The sequence below is a fragment of the Notolepis coatsorum genome (genome assembly GCF_963971535.1).
Source record: "Notolepis coatsorum genome assembly, chromosome: 13".
In the NCBI taxonomy this organism is placed as follows: Eukaryota; Metazoa; Chordata; class Actinopteri; order Aulopiformes; family Paralepididae; genus Notolepis; species Notolepis coatsorum.
The window spans coordinates 84,128,526-84,145,438 of NC_140177.1; the positions used below are offsets into that span (position 1 = coordinate 84,128,526).

General features: G+C 41.7%; 1 long non-coding RNA gene across 1 annotated transcript in view; it reads right to left on the reverse strand.

Moving 5' to 3' along the window:
• Positions 1 to 8,317: 8,317 nt before the first annotated feature.
• Positions 8,318 to 16,913, reverse strand: part of LOC311238740 — a 44,844-nt gene continuing 36,248 nt past the window's right edge. The window contains exon 5 of the long non-coding RNA XR_014620391.1: positions 8,318 to 9,030. This is a non-coding gene — a long non-coding RNA (uncharacterized lncRNA). The remainder of the gene's footprint in view (positions 9,031 to 16,913) is intronic.

Here is a 16,913-nt window from a genome sequence, read left to right on the forward strand (position 1 = left end):
TGATCATAATAATGTAGGAAAAAACCTGTAAAATAACAGTGTTTCACTGCTGAATTTAACCTGTCAATTAACAGTGGTTCTCTGCAAAAATAATAAACAGAATTATCTGTCAATTTATTGCTTTTCCACTTTATTTTAATTCGGGTATTTCAATGTAATTTTACAGTAAATCTCTGGCTGCCAAGCTGCCAGACATTTACTGTTTTTTTACCGATTTTCTTCTTACAGTGTACGTGATGCAAAAATGTAGACCCCAGGGTATCTTTCTGTCCTCAATGTCCCTGTGTGTGAAAACAGAAGATTAATACAAAAGAAAGACAATCACCATAGGCTGGGTGAACAGGGAATAAACAAATATCCAAAGGTTAAGGTTAACATAAATGTGCAACAACAAGGAACACAAAATATACTATGCTATAGTATAGACAACCAGAGCTTTGACCAGCTCTCCCACAATACCAGCTCACACAGAGCATTGACTAGCTCTCACACAAAACCAGCTCACACAGAGCTTTGACTAGCTCTCACACAAAAGTACCTAAGAGCCTCAGCTCTATACCAAAACACACAAAGAGCCACGGCTCTATAGCAAACGACAGAGAGGGCTCTACCACAAAGACACAGAATATAGTTACCACAACCAATGAACCAGAGAGCTAACTAGGGCCCTGTTTAGACGGAAACGCTAGCAGGTGAATCCGCAAAAATATTTATTCGGATGTGCCTTTCGTTTATACGGAAACAGCGTTTTCACGGGGTGAAACCGCAAAAAAGTGAGACTACCTTCCAGGGTGGAATTCCTAGAAACGATAAACCTTTGCGCTATCATCTAAACCAGGGGTTCCCAAACTTTTCAGGCCGGGACCCAGAAAATAAGGCGTCAGAGAGCCGCGGCCCAATGCACATCATCAGGCTTCTTTTTTTCTTTTTTTTTTTGCCATGCGATCGATTTTTTAAGCCAAATATCACTTCAATCCTATTAAGTTAGTTCAAGTTAGTTATTCATTTATATGTGCTATTTATGAGAGGGCTAACTTGTTGCAAAATAATAATGATAATAATAATAGCCTCATTAAAATACTATTGTTGCTTCGGTTGTTTTCAGCGTTTTATGTGCATAATCTGTTATTTAGTTTGCAATGTTCGTTGAAATAAGTACATTTTTCATTTTTGTTTATTTATTAAGTTAATATAAAACCATTATAGTCACATTTTAGAATACAATAGAATAGAATTTTAGAATACAACTAGAAACACTGTCCTGGCCTGCTTCTAAGTTCAGTGGCCTTAAAAAAATATATATATACGTTTTTTTTTTTTTTTATCATCTCGCTGTGGCTGCTCGCGGCCCACCTTTGGGTCGCGACCCCGACTTTGGGAACCACTGATCTAAACTGTCAAACCGCATAAAACGATGACGAAAGGGTTGTCAAGGCTCTCGTCGCGCGTACTGCTTACATCACAGGCATGCGCCAGTAGCCTAGAAGCGTAAACAAAGCATGTCTGATTCTATCCATGGCAATCACCTGAAGGCTACTTTGGCAGATTGATTGATTGATTGATTGAAAACTTTATTAATAGATTGCAGAATGGGTACAATACAGTACAGCTCAATACACACAATTGTTAAGGGGATGCAGACCAGAGAAAGACTTTCGTCTTGTTTACATCAGGGTCCCCCATTTTCAATTCATCAGGACATATATGACATACATGACATACAGATAGTCAGTACTGCTACATCTATACATTTATGACATACCAGATTTGCAAATACAGTACTGTTTGTGATACAGAAGGAGTCAGGAAAAGGGAGTATATACATTTGACGTAGAAACTGTACATTGGAGGAGGTTGGGTGGGGGGGGGTTGGGTACACTGGGATATTGACAGCCATACTGGGTAATCTACATTGGAGGTGGTTGGGGGGGGGGGGGGGGGGGCACACTGTATATACAAGCAAAACTGTACATTGAGGGGGGGGGGGGGGACACTGTACAAACAAACAAAATTGTACATTGGACTATTGACAAAACCATACTAGGTAAATGACTGTACATTGGAGGGGGTTGGGTTAGGATATTTACAGGGGCCAGTGTTGAATTGCAGTCTCCCGTAGGTGTCCCTTGAGAGAGGTTTTGAAAGTGGGTAGTGATCCACATTCCTTTACAGCTTTGGGTAGGGCGTTCCACATTGATGTGGCATAATTGCGAAACGTGTTTAGTCCCTTGTTTGAGCCGAATCTGGGTTTAACATGATTTGTGGAGCTCCCTCTGGTGTTGTGATCGTGGTATTTACTGACCTTTGGGAAGTATTTTGACATGTACATGGGTACCTTGGTCGTGTAGTGTATCTTGTAGACCAGGCCCATTGCAAGTTGCTGTACTCTGTCGTCTACTCTAAGCCATCCTAGGTTGTCAAAGTGGGCAGGGGTGAGGTGGGTTCTAGGAGTAAGGTCAAGCAGTAGTCTGACTAGTTTGTTTTGAGATGTTTGTAATTTTGTTTTTAGCGCCTTTGAGGTGCTTTGGTACCATGAGGTGCAAGCATAGTCGTAGTACCCCTGAATGAGTGCTCCTGCCAGAGTCTTCAGTACTTTTAAATACACAAGAATCTGTCCCGCGGCTATCACAACTATTAGTGACTGGACCCACTGTCTGTGAGTGACTCTGCTTTGGTCCAATCACATTCCCCACCCACAGTCTGCGAATCAGAGGCAGAGTAGGGCGGGTCTTCACAGCACGTCATGTGACATATGCGCCAATCGTGTGACAGCGGGGCTCCGTCGTCTCGAGTCGTTACAGTCTCGTCTGCACGCAGAATTCCATCCCAAAACACTAGTCTAAACGCAAAATTTAAAGTGAGACCGCAAGACGACTTTTGCGGTTTCTGTTCAGACTCTCTCCGTCTAAACATGGCCTAATACTCCACAAAATGGGATATATAAAGGGAGAGTGGATGTTGATTGCAGATCAGCTTCACCTGCCGTTGCACTGGGGTGAGTTGCTGATTGACCAGCTGGCTGCTGGTGCTGCAACTGGGAGACACCTGAGAATGGGATATGTTACACAGGAGGGAGACAAAAACAGAACAACCAAAACATGCCTATATACACACACACAACAGACAACAGACATTACTCCCTCTATATAAGGACAGGGTCCGTAACAGATAGAAAGGGCACATTGTGGTGTATCATAATTAATTTGTTGAATACAATAGGATTTTTATAACGTTGACACAAATTAAGGAATATTTACACTAAGTTCTCTTTTACCTCTTATTTAATTCATTCATTAATTTAATTGTTGGTACTGTTTATATTGTACATAGTCCTGTGTGTTGTATATTGTGTCCTATGTTACTTTTGTGTTTATTGTCTCTTTCTATATACACCGTGGGAAGGGGGGCATGTAATTGAATTTTTCTGTATGTCTTGCACAAATTGTTGACTTTGACTTTTAACATGTCTATAGTGTCAGACACTAATTGTAATTGTAACTGAGGGGTACAATTCCCTGACTGTATTGAGAGTATGGTATCATTAAACCACTACTTAGTTATGTACTTTAATTACTGGCCATACAGTACACGGTATATATGGTGAACACCCACACAATAATACGGCTTAACAAAGAAAGTCATATTTAGAAGTATTTATTAGCAGAGCAGCAATAGTAGGTTACAATATTGAGAATTATGAATTGCGCTTATATGGCGAAGAACACTTAAGTAGGTCAAGAACGTAAGTCCATGAGCATATTAAGATGGGTATAATTAATACCACCTGTAGCATAAGAATTATATAAGGCACACTCGTAGTCAGCTGGAGATACTAAGGGGGTTCCCTCCGGTTGTAAGCCAGCAGGGGAGAGGAATTGTCGGGAGCAAAAGTCTGGATCAACGAGGAATAAAGAGACTCCAGATACAGGAGACGGTGCAATAATCCTTTGGTCCGTAGACAAAGCAACAGCTATACTCCGGTATGCATGGCAGCATGGATGAAAGCTAGCCAGCCTCTGTGGGTCCTAGAGGCGGGCTCGACGGTGCTCCTCACAGGGTAGATCCCACACAGCAGTGGGGTAGACAGTTCTCTGCTCCAGCAGCCACAGTACCAAAGCAATATAATCCAGCCGGAAAAGGCTCTGCATTCGTCGGTGTAGGTTCTCCGGTGTACATATCCACACGGTTCTCGTCTAGGACTCCTCGGATGGCGGCACGAGGTTAGGCCGCCCAGCCTGGATAAGTGCACTAGCTCGGTACGACGAACCGGTGGTAATGCTGGTCACTGTAGAACGGTAGCCGCACGATACACTATACATAATAGACTATTACTTTACAATAGAATAAGTCGAACTCGACGATACAGCGTTAAACTCTGACACTTTAGCTATCAATTCGCACGCGGTTCTCAAGGCTCTATTTAGGGGCAAAGGGGGCCCACTTCACGGCACGTTGTATCGTGGTGAAGGCTTCAACGTTTTGGTCTAAGTCACTTTTAGGCTAAGTGCTTCTGTATCCACCTGCGACGTATTTATACGTAGGGTGAATAATCTAGTGCCAACCTCAGTTCTGTCTCGTATTACTGCGCAAACCTGGGCATGTTGAGACATGTCTTAGCGGTAGCTTTGAACTCGACATTGGGGGTATGGTCGTTGGCGCCTAGGGGTCGCTGTCCAATAGGAGAACGAATATTATGGTCTGGCCTGTACCTAGGTAAAGGGATATTCCGTGTATATGTACAAAGAATATACAAGGGATATCAGACGATATACAAATATTATACAATATATCTCAAGTAATAAATATATATATTCGGTTTAATCTGACCCTTTGTAACAGTAATGTTAAAAACGGATACTGCTGTAATATAAAGGGAAATACTACCATGCCTCAATGCAGGGGCGTAGCTGGGGGGGGGGGGGGGGGGGGTAGCTTAGGATGATTCCAAGGGCCCAGCACTGGAAGGGGGCCCCAATTTATTTTTATTTTTATTTATTTTTTAACTAGACATCACTCAGGTGTATTATTGATGCTCTCATTGATACTATGTTTGTTTCTGAAGTGTGTGTGTGTGTGTGTGTGTGTGTGTGTGTGTGTGTGTGTGTGTGTGTGTGTGTGTGTGTGTGTGTGTGTGTGTGTGTGTGTGTGTGTGTGTGTGTGTGTGTGTGTGTGTGTGTGTGTGTGTGTGTGTGTGTGTGTGTGTGTGTGTGTGTGTGTGTGTAAGAAATATAGAGAGAGAGGGGGGGCTTTGGTAGACTATTGGTCCATTCATTGAAGATGAACGCAATGCGACATCCTTTACTAGGCTCACCCACCAACAGTGCAGGTGCTGAGCTGCTGATCCGAATGTAAAAACCATATTATGCGTTTTCATCAATAGAAAAATGGCAAAAAAAAATCCGCTCGCGCGCTGACGCGCCCTCACATTCACTGGGGACCTGTATACATTCTTTCATGGGGCCCAGAATCTGGAGCTACACCCCTGCCTCAATGTATCAACTTTAAACATACACCTTTATTTCCACCAAGTGCAACATTTCCTAAGAACAGCAATGTCCATTCTATCAACATGGGTCTAATACAGCAATGATGGGTAAATGCAACGTTAAAGCAGTGTAACCTCGTTCCTCGTGAGATAAAGCCTGGTAAAGCACTACGGCCGAAAGTGTGAATCGGGTAGGATGTCCCTCCCCTGGAAGCTGCCTCCGAACGGACCAATCACGACATGGTGTTCATGAAAATGCATTCCCCCCAGAAACAACCTCGTTATCGCCGCCTCGTCCAGCCTCACGATACTACATGTACAAAAGGCTGGGAGATTTAGGAGACTGTCCATTTAGACACTTGTTGAAAGTGAACGTTAATTAACTTGAATAATTATTTCATTTTCATTTATTAATCCTGTAAGATTCAGATTGTTAGAAGTCAATGTTATAAAAGTAAGTACCCGCAGTTCATCGTATTATATATCAAGTGTACTAGAAATTATTTGCAATTTCTGGATTAATAAAGCATCCTCTATGACAAGCATGTTCTTGAATAATTTGTGTGTTTTTTAAACTCAATGGGTCTCATTCTCCAACGGACTTTCTCTTAGGGCCATTTGAGACCTTTTCAGGCAAGACATGAATATAGACAATATATTATAATATAATTAGTGCTGTCAGGCGATTAAAAAAATGTATCTAATTAATTACAGGATTTGTAATTAATTAATCTAATTAATCGCATTTTAATCGCATAACCATTTTAGGCCTGATATTTTATATTATATAATCATATTTCAAATTGCATGTGTCCGGATGGCAGAATTCAGTACTGTATCTATACAAAACCTTCTGTTTAATCATCTTCCCTTTATTCATTTGCTTAGATTTTTCAGGTCTGGTAAATTTTAGCATGGTTTAAGATTTTAAATTTATTTAATTGATTTTGAGTTAATTTTCATAACGCGATAATTTGCTGTGTAATTAATTAATCTAATTAACGCGATAAACTGAAAGCCCTAATTATATTATATAATTACATTTAAAATAATTTTATAATATCTAAATGTGTCCTATATATATACAGAATCATTCAAATGGCATTTTTGCATTTTACCCCAATATTACCCCAATAAAATGTAATACAATGAATGATACCATCTCAAACAAATGTCCTGCAGTGAGTCTCCCTTTGATCAGGGGATACAGAGGCCCTCACAGAGATACTCCAGATGATCAGATAGGGAAATGAGTTGTCTTGCTGCTAAATGTAAAATTGTTATGAACTGGAAGATAAGAACCCCAACCTGTTTTAGCCTGATCAATCGGTTGGAAGTGTTTATAATAGAGATGGAAAGAGCTGCTGCCACATTAAGGCAACTGGATTAAGGCATAGAGGGCTTGTGGGATAAAATAAGGTCTTATTTGAACTCTTTACTGGACTATGTGCAATGTATAATATGCGTGTGTACAGGGTGCAGAGTTGGCTCCTTTTGTCCTTTGTGAATGTTCCAATTTTGCCATTGGCTGGTGAGTGGATCAGCCACTTGCATATTTTACATATTTTTGTGTATAATATGATGAAATAACAAAGAAGCTCTTTTTGGATCTCTTGTCGAAAACATACTTGTATGTATTGATGCCCCCTTCCCCATCTTCCTCTGTTTGCTTTTGTGCACTATTCTGTGTTCTGTCATTCTGTGTTCTTTTGTATGTAATTTGTGTTTTTTAAACAGTATGTGTTTGTATTGTATTGTTTGTTATGTGTTTGTATTGTATTGTTTGTTTGTTATGTGTTTGTATTATATTGTGAATGTTTGGAACATGTGTTGAATGTCCAGTCTGTAAAATACAATGGCTGGGGTTGCATTTCAGGAAGCGTAGGATCTTCTCAATGGTGGCCTCCTGGTATACTCATGGCACCAACTGTGTCAAGAGAGAGGGACACTTACATGTCAATATGATATGATAGGCCTACACATACAGTATGTGACCGTGCCCATACACTCACATATTTACATATACAATAATATAGGGTACAATATGTGGCCTGCTTCCAAAAAATATTTTAAAATAAATACAAATTTGAAAAGAAGAAAAAACATTATGACATTTAGTATATGCGATACGATTTGACCTAAGGACTTTAAGGAATATTAATAATTAATGATTTTATTCTAGGCCATGTGGTTCAGAAGTTAAGTGTAACGGCTAGTTATAATGTGCCACCATCTTGCCGATCATTGTAATACTTGTGGCCTGAGTAGTGGTCGTCATTTTGAACCCGCCTAGCAAGTTACATTGCTTTGGGACTTATGAGAGCTCTGAGATCCAGGTAGGAGTTAAAGAAGAAGGCAACCGATGGCATCCTTCTAATAGTTATGCTTCTTGAACCCTTAATAGCAAGGGCTCACAACGTCATATACAAAGTATTCATCATGATATTACACAGCATGTGAAAGTACCATGCCTGTGACCAACCACTAGGGGCAGAGTGGGAAATTGAGTTACTGACCAAAATATGAGTGACAATCAGTGACATTTGCAGTCTAGCATCTAATGACAAGTTCCTCCATTTCTTCAATTTCTTTGCTCAGCTACACAGTATTTCCTGAACCCATCTGGAGGGGATGCCCAGGAGCATTAGGAGGAGGAGGAGCAGGGAGTTTCTCAGGAGCAGGGGATTCAGGGGGCTTCCCAGGAGCCGTGTGAGATAATCACATATAAATTGTCAAATAATCCCACCAGGCCTTCACCCAAATTGACACCTATCTGACACACTATCCAAATTGTCAAGGTTATCAATAATATCCAATAATGAAAGGTAGAAACATCTTTCAGAAGGTTTATTCAAAAAGAGAATCAAGCAATTAGTTACAAACAGGAGACATTGCAAGGAATTGAACATTGCAACGGGCAGAGTATACACATCTGACAGTCTGCCAAGAGCAGGAGGAATCAAGCTTCTTTTATGTCGTCACTAAGCCAATGAAGATGCTTCTTCAGAAATAGGATCAGAAGACATGACTGACACAAGACCAAATAAATAAATAAATAGGTATTGGTCAGCTAGTTAGGATTGGATTACAACGTTCTTAGAACACAGACTTTAGTCTCCACAGGAGCTGTTGTGAGGAATGCGAAGCCATTCCCTGTGTGCACACATAGAATAGGCCAACACAGTAAATAACAGTTTACTGGTAAGTCATTTCACAATTGATACAATTATAGACATATGGATAGATAAATAGATAGATATGGTAGATTTATAGATGGATACTTTTATGGATATTCTTTACATTAGCAAAAACCTGCCAATATCTGACAGCAGACACAAGGGGGGAAACAACAGGAACAAGAAGCTCCTTGGGAACAGCAGGAACAGGAAGTTCCTCGAGAACAGCAGGAGCAGGGGGCCCATCAGGAACAGGGGCAGGACGCTGTGTGATCAACAGTGATCAGCGGTCATTAGTAGGATGGTCATCAACAGGATGATCAACAGCGGGGTGGTTTCAAGACCTGATATGTTGTCCAAAGCAACGTCCTGAAATATAATTGAAATTGCGATTAGTATAATTTCATTGCAATACAGATTTTATTCTTTTTGGATTACCTTCTGGCTAAGGTAAGGACCCCCTATGTCTATTTTACCAAACCTGAAACATGTTTCTGTAACGATCACACTTTCTTACTTTGCCGGACATAAACCAAGCGTTTTGTAACGATCGCATTTTCGGGGTAAGACTAGAAAAACACAGAAAAAGGAGGAGAAAAAAGTGGATAAAAAAATTCAAATAAACAATAGAAATAGGTTTGAGTCATACGCTGTACAATAATTCACTATCACTACGGAAACCTGTTACCCCTCAACTTCATAAAGGCTGATTATTCTTTGTGGTGTTTGTCTCCAGCAACCCGTTTCAATGTTATAATATGTAATAACTACCATGTAGTTTATTTTATTAGAACAAGGCTTTATGATATCCTCCACAACACATATATAAGCACAGCAAAACTATGTTTCACCATTTTGAAAATTCTGAAGGTATCTGCAGAAAAAAGGTACGACTGTGATGTTAGGGTCATTCTTGACCCGGCAAGGTAAAACTATACTATAAAAATACTAAATATAAATAAATAAAATAATAATAAATATACTAAACTTTTTTTCAGAAGTTATATTCTAATATTGTTCTATTATAGTCAGAAAACATTATTATCTATGGGTTTCACATTTAGTATATTATGATTGAACAACCTCATTTTCATTTAAAAAATAAGGGACATGATGTGTCTCGGGGGCCATAAAATCGAATTACAATGGGATTATATGGTTATGAATGCATATAATGTTAGTTAGGATGTAGTATTAACCAGGGTTCGAATTATCACCTGAGAGCTATGGGGGCCCCCTGAATATTTTTTTACTATTTTTTTTCCTTGAATTGTGGCTGTTTTCGAAGTCATATTTAGAGGAATATCTCATTAGGATTAGTCTAATACTAAGTAATAATGACATCACACAACATTCTAATCATTAGACCAGGGGTGTCAAACTCATTTTCACAGAGGGCCACATCAGCATTATGGTTGCCCTCAAAGGGCCAAAGACTGTATTAATGTTAATGTAATGTAAAATAAATGTAGCTACTCATTTACATATTGTTAAACATGTTGTTTCTGTATTTATTACTTATTCAAGTTATACATATTGCATATGCATTTGCATAGATGTAAAAATATATGTTAGCTTATGTTATTTTAACAAATAATTTTAGTTTATCAGAACCCCATATTACTCCATCAATCAATGATCAAACCATTCAAGTAAATAACAAAGAAGAATATCATCAAATACAAGCTATGACATTAAGTTTGTTCAAAACCTTTTTGTCACAGTCAAGAAGGGCAGAACTAACAACTGAGCTGCAAAGAACACGTGGGACAGATGTAGCAGATGTTACAAAAACAAATGGCTGCACACAACCTTGCAGAGGCCACTAATGGAAGATAGTTTAATTAACTTTAATTAACAGATTGCAGAATGGGTACAGTACAGTACAGCTCAATACACACAATTGTTAAGGGAATGCAGACCAGAGAAAGACTTTCGACTTGTTTACTTCAGGGTCCCCCATTTTCAATTAATCATAACATATATGACACACACGACATACAGATAGACAGTACAGATACATTTATGACATACCAGATTTGCAAATACAGTACTGTTTGTGATACAAAAAGAGTCCAGAAATGAGAGAAGAGAAGAAGTACCCAGAGACAGATCTACAGTATTGGTACAGTATATTATCCTGTAAAACAATAAAGTCGTGATGACAAAAGTTGGCTATAAGAGAATAGTCTACACACTAGATCAATATGTCTGCAGATGTGCTATACAAGCTCATAAGATAAGAGTGTAATACCTTATTAGGTAGCAGTCTATTCAAAGGTTAAAACAAGGTTTCCCCCAGTAGATTAGGCTTATATTAAGCTACTCTCCCAATCTAATTTATATTATCACAAGAAATAAGAATTCTAGATCCAAAATTGAGTCAGTTGTTGTCTACAGCGGTGACTTCTCTTTCTTTCTGCCCTCCTCAGTTCCTCTCTACAGGGGTGTCAAACTCATTTTCACAGAGCAGCGGTGACTTCTCTTTCTTTCTACCCTCCTCAGTTCCTCTCTACAGGGGTGTCAAACTCATTTTCACAGAGGGCCACATCAGCATTATGGTTGCCCTCAAAGGGCCAAAGACCGTATTAATGTTAATGTAATGTAAAATAAATGTAGCTACTCATTTACATATTGTTAAACATGTTGTTTCTGTATTTATTACTTATTCAAGTTTTATACAACGGCATGCAAATTTCTCGATTCTGATTGGCCATTTACACGTCTTTATTGGAAACAATCCACGGTCCTGGGCTCAGGACCCGCCCACAACCGAATCACATATCACTCCCCGGCTCACTCCGGGAGAAAACAAGATCGCGGACAACAAATGGATATGTTGATAGCACCATAACGACTAAATATGAAGCGATTCTGTCAAGGGGAATGTGTTAGTCCTTTAAACAATGTTGGATGATGTAATTGATGGGTCTTGAGTCAATCTAGAACAAAAGAAAAATCGCGGATTGATTGATTGATTAATTGATTGATTTAAATTTCTACTTCCTTCCCACTGACTGCAGCGTTCACTCTCACACTGTCCGACGCTGGCGTACCCACAAACACACACACACACACACACACACACACACACACATACACACACACACACACACACACACACATACACACACACACACACACACACACACACTGTGACACACACACACACACACACACGCACACACACACACACACACACACTCCTGTCTGCAACAGCGGGGGAGTCAGACTGAGAGAGAAGCAGCGCTGTTTTAAGTGAGCATGGTCTATTGAATTGATTGATTGGTTGATTGCTAATTTTATTACTGTACCCCTGGTTTCCAACTGGTTAAGTTTAGGCTAAAAGAAATAAATAAAAAAATAGGGCGAAGAAAAAGTTTTTTTCCTATAGGGCAAAGAAAACTTTTTAATTTGTTTTACCTACTTTATATAGAAGCATCTAAGAATGAAGTTCTATGGAAAGTAGGTCTGCATTCCCTTAACAATTGTGTGTATTGAGCCGTACTGTATTGTACCCATTCTGCATCTGGTAATAAAATTTTCAATCAATCATTCCAATAATACACAGTTGGATGTGTTAGTTGGTTGGATGCACTTCAAGCTGCTTCCACATGAGGCAACTTCTCTCAATCATTCCAATAATACACCGTTGGATGTGTTAGTTTGGTTGGATGCACTTCAAGCTGCTTCCACATGGAGGCAACTTGTCTTTTTTGTAGTTGTGGGAACTACTTTTTCTGGCGGATGGTTTTTTCAATAAATCTTCGATTAATGTGTGTTTATTGTATAGAAATAAGGTTGGATGAATCTGGCAGTTGTATAAAAGCTTTACACCACTTGCAGTCGTGATTTGTGACCAATAAACCATGCCTAGGGGGGTCTAACGACCACCCCTAGGCATGGTTTATTGGTCACAAACCACTCCTGCGCGTGATGTAATGCTTAAATACATATTGCATATGCATTTGCATAGATGTAGAAATATATGTTAGCTTATGTTATTTTAACAAATAATTTTAGTTTATCAGAACCCCATATTACTCCATCAATCAATGATCAAACCATTCAAGTAAATAACAAAGAAGAATATCATCAAATACAAGCTATGACATTAAGTTTGTTCAAAACCTTTTTGTCACAGTCAAGAAGGGCAGAACTAACAACTGAGCTGCAAAGAACACGTGGGACAGATGTAGCAGATGTTACAAAAACAAATGGCTGCACACAACCTTGCAGAGGCCACTAATGGAAGATAGTTTAATTAACTTTAATTAACAGATTGCAGAATGGGTACAGTACAGTACAGCTCAATACACACAATTGTTAAGGGAATGCAGACCAGAGAAGGACTTTCGACTTGTTTACTTCATCAAGGTCCCCCATTTTCAATTCGTAATGAAATTGCTATTATGTGTCTGCATGAACACACAACTGTAACTGTACTCAAAAATAACTAAATAAGGGTTGTCTCAGTTCACAACTATATTGGTCAAGTTTTGGGTGGGACTTGTTTGCGTCCCTACAGCTTCTTATTCAATTGAGCGAGATGCTCGGTTATGTCACACAGCCAGCTTGCATCTGACAGTTCAGACAATATTTCTTCAACCCTTTGTTACCTATTCCGCCTGGATCTTTTTTGTATTTTGGGCTGTAAAATTGTCAAAGAATGTCTGAGGAGTAAGTGCTTTTGGCTTTTTTCCTTTGTTACTTCATCAATACCTCAGATGTTCAACACACATGTATGTGTAAGAATGTGTAATAACTAAGGCTGTCAAAGCTTTATTAACGCATTAACCCACAATTATTTTAACGCCGCTATTTTTTTACCGGCGCTCTTGGGGGGCCACATCAAATGACGTGGCGGGCCGCATTTGGCCCGCGGGCCATGAGTTTGACACCTATGCATTAGACTATTGTGTGATGTCATTATTCAGGCTCATTCTTAACCATCAATATTTGTTCATTTTCTTACTCACCTCTGATATATAATGCCATATTTACTTATTTGCATTTTGCATCTGAAAAAATACAACAATTTAATTTGAAAAATTAGACCAAATTTATGAACTTGAATTAACATTTATTTGTCTCTGCACTTAGAAATCAAAAACTAACAAAATAATCTAATGGAAAATAAATAGTTGTATGGCACAACAGCAGCATTTATCAGGATACAGTAAGTAACATTATCATCTGATAATAAAATGAACATAAAATAAATACTTGTATAAATCAAAATAAATAATGTTATAAACAAATGTGCACAGGTAATCAAGAACTGTATGAAAAATAGTAGCAGCATCTTCTTAGAACAACAAGAAGAAAAGTAACGTTAGGTTATGACTATAACCAAGTTCTGTTAATTAGGGGTGACGCTTGGCATCACTACTGCACTTGCTCGCGTACGTGCACGCGCACTGAATAATTTCCACAAATGTACCTTTAATACCAGTATTAGTCTGACCACACCCCTCATCAGCTTACCTTCATAAGCAGGTGTGTGGTCACCTGCTCTCCTCCTTCCCAAGCTTTCACCACAAGGTGAGGTCAAGGGCTGCAGCGGCCGTCTGATGCCAAGCGTCACCCCTAATTAACAGAACTTGGTTATAGTCATAACCTAACGTTCTGTTTCATTAGGGCCTCTGCTTGGCATCACTACTGCACAAAGGGAGGCCAAGCGGAGCCGCTGGCTGACAAATACACCCCGCTGACAGCCCCCCAAAACCATCAGAACAGGGAGGGCCGAGCCCCCCCGACCCCCCCTAATGGAGGGTATCCCCCCTATTAGGGGCTTCACGGGAAGGCGACGGACCCGACCGTGCGAAGAGGCACTCAAGCAACTCAACGCACAGGGTGAGCAGACCGTGGCTTGACCCCACGACTACACACACGCACAACCCGCATGCCACCCGGGAACGAACGGAGGAACAACCTCGTTACTGCCCCCAGAATCACGGGGTCAAGGGCAAACCCAACCCCGTGGCAAGGCCGTAGCAGCGGAGCGCGAAGGAAGACCCAGACCCACCAAAAGGACTGGACTCCCTGGAATGGGGGCCCGGAGAAGTCCATGATGCCAGCATCAAGACCCCACCAGGTGGGCACGTAGTGCCCCGCCCCCCACATCGCCAGCGTATTCGGACAAAAGCCCCCCAGTTACTGCACCTGGTAATCCCAGGCGGTATCCCAACCAAGTACTAACCAGGCCAGAACCTGCTTAGCTTCCGAGATCGGGCGTGTTCAGGTCGGTATGGCCGTAAGCCGAGCGGGCCCCGTCCCCCCAATAGTACACCGCCTGGCACACTGACCCTGCAGAACAGGCAGTCAGCATGGCCGTAAGCACACAAAAAAGGTTAACCAACGGAAGCAGGCAGCGCACCGGGGAAAAACCAGGCAACAGGCTGTTAACCCTAGCCTGGAGACTGCGGACGAGACAGGCGCCAGAGGGGACAGCTGAACACAGCTGCCCCGGCGGAAGGGGCGTATGCTGGCGTTGTTGCATGACCAAGCCTCCATTTAAAAACCCCCACCCAGAGGGGTTGAGGCAGAGAAGGCTGACACGATTGGCAGACGTCATGAACGTGCAGGGGCACCCTCAACCGGTGAACCCGGGAGTTGACACTGCTCCAACACACCAGGGAATCAACCACCTCGGTGTTACCCAATGCGGTGGTTGTTCCTATAACCCCTCAAGAAAAAACTCCAAAACACACCTGCGGGTATACACCGGCTATACCGCAGTACAAGTGTTTCAGTTTTCAAAAAAGGGTTAACCCAGGCCTACGGGTCGCAAACATCACTTCGGACCGGGCTTGGCGGTACGGGAAGCACAGGGTCACCAGAGGAGGTCAAAAAACCACCCCCACAGGCCCCTCATCGCCATGCGTGAGAGAGGAGCGAAAAAGAATGGAGAACCAGCCCCTAAGCACACCGTACTTGGTATTCCCAGGCGGTCTCCCAACCAAGTACTAACCAGGACCAACCTGTGTAGCGGCCGAGATCCGACAAGATCGAGCGTGTACAGAATGGCATGGCTGTAAGCCATTACGACAGTGCTGAGTAAAAACGTACCCAACCAGGGTCTCCATAGCGCTTAACCCTGTGACACCCAGACCGACCTGGCATTTTTCCCCCTGAAAAAAGCCCAAGTCCCTCAGGGTACCAGAACAGCAGATCAGCATCCCCCGCGGACAACGGGTTCAACTGATCTGGACCAGCGTGACCAGAACCAGTCCCGTGCCCTAACCACGCCGACATGCCTACTCCAGGAGAAGGGCAGATATGCGTGTTGATCTTAACATGAAAAGAAGGCGCCACCCAGACGTTCGGGCGAACCGCGCCTGGTGGCCCACCCCAAGGGCGTGAGACCCCTCTACATATGTTCAGATCTATTCCGTCATCATCCCCCAGACATGAACGAGAATCCGTCGAAAAACCAACCCAGGTCATGGGATTTGGTTGTCGGAAGAGGAAAAACCCCCATCTCAGTTGCTTTATAAAAACGCTGTTTCAACCACAAGCAACCAAGGCGTGCCAGTCAATCGCCTGTTTACAGCGAGCTAGCACTATACGTGCGTCGGGACACACCCCCATCAATGAACAGGCTATTTAGACCTGTCATTGAATCCCCAAGGCGCCCAGGGGAACGACAAGAGGGGTGTGACACTCCCTAACTCCACCTCTGGAATAGAAAAGAAGGAAGCATCAACAGTATGTATCCCAGTCTACACAGCCGGGGTAAAATTTTTTCACATTTTTACATCCCACCACCCTCCCATAGGAAGGAGACGGGGATCCCCAGAGAGACTTCCCACGCGAGCTGTACAGATTGAAAAGAATATATCCCAGTCTACACAGCCGGGGTAAAATTTTTTCACATTTTTACATCCCACCACCCTCCCATAGGAAGGAGACGGGGATCCCCAGAGAGACTTCCCACGCGAGCTGTACAGATTGAAAAGAATATATTGCACAGATGAAAACTGAAACACTTGTACTGCGGTATAGCCGGTGTATACCCGCAGGTGTGTTTTGGAGTTTTTTCTTGAGGGGTTATAGGAACAACCACCGCATTGGGTAACACCGAGGTGGTTGATTCCCTGGTGTGTTGGAGCAGTGTCAACTCCCGGGTTCACCGGTTGAGGGTGCCCCTGCACGTTCATGACGTCTGCCAATCGTGTCAGCCTTCTCTGCCTCAACCCCTCTGGGTGGGGGTTTTTAAATGGAGGCTTGGTCATGCAACAACGCCAGCA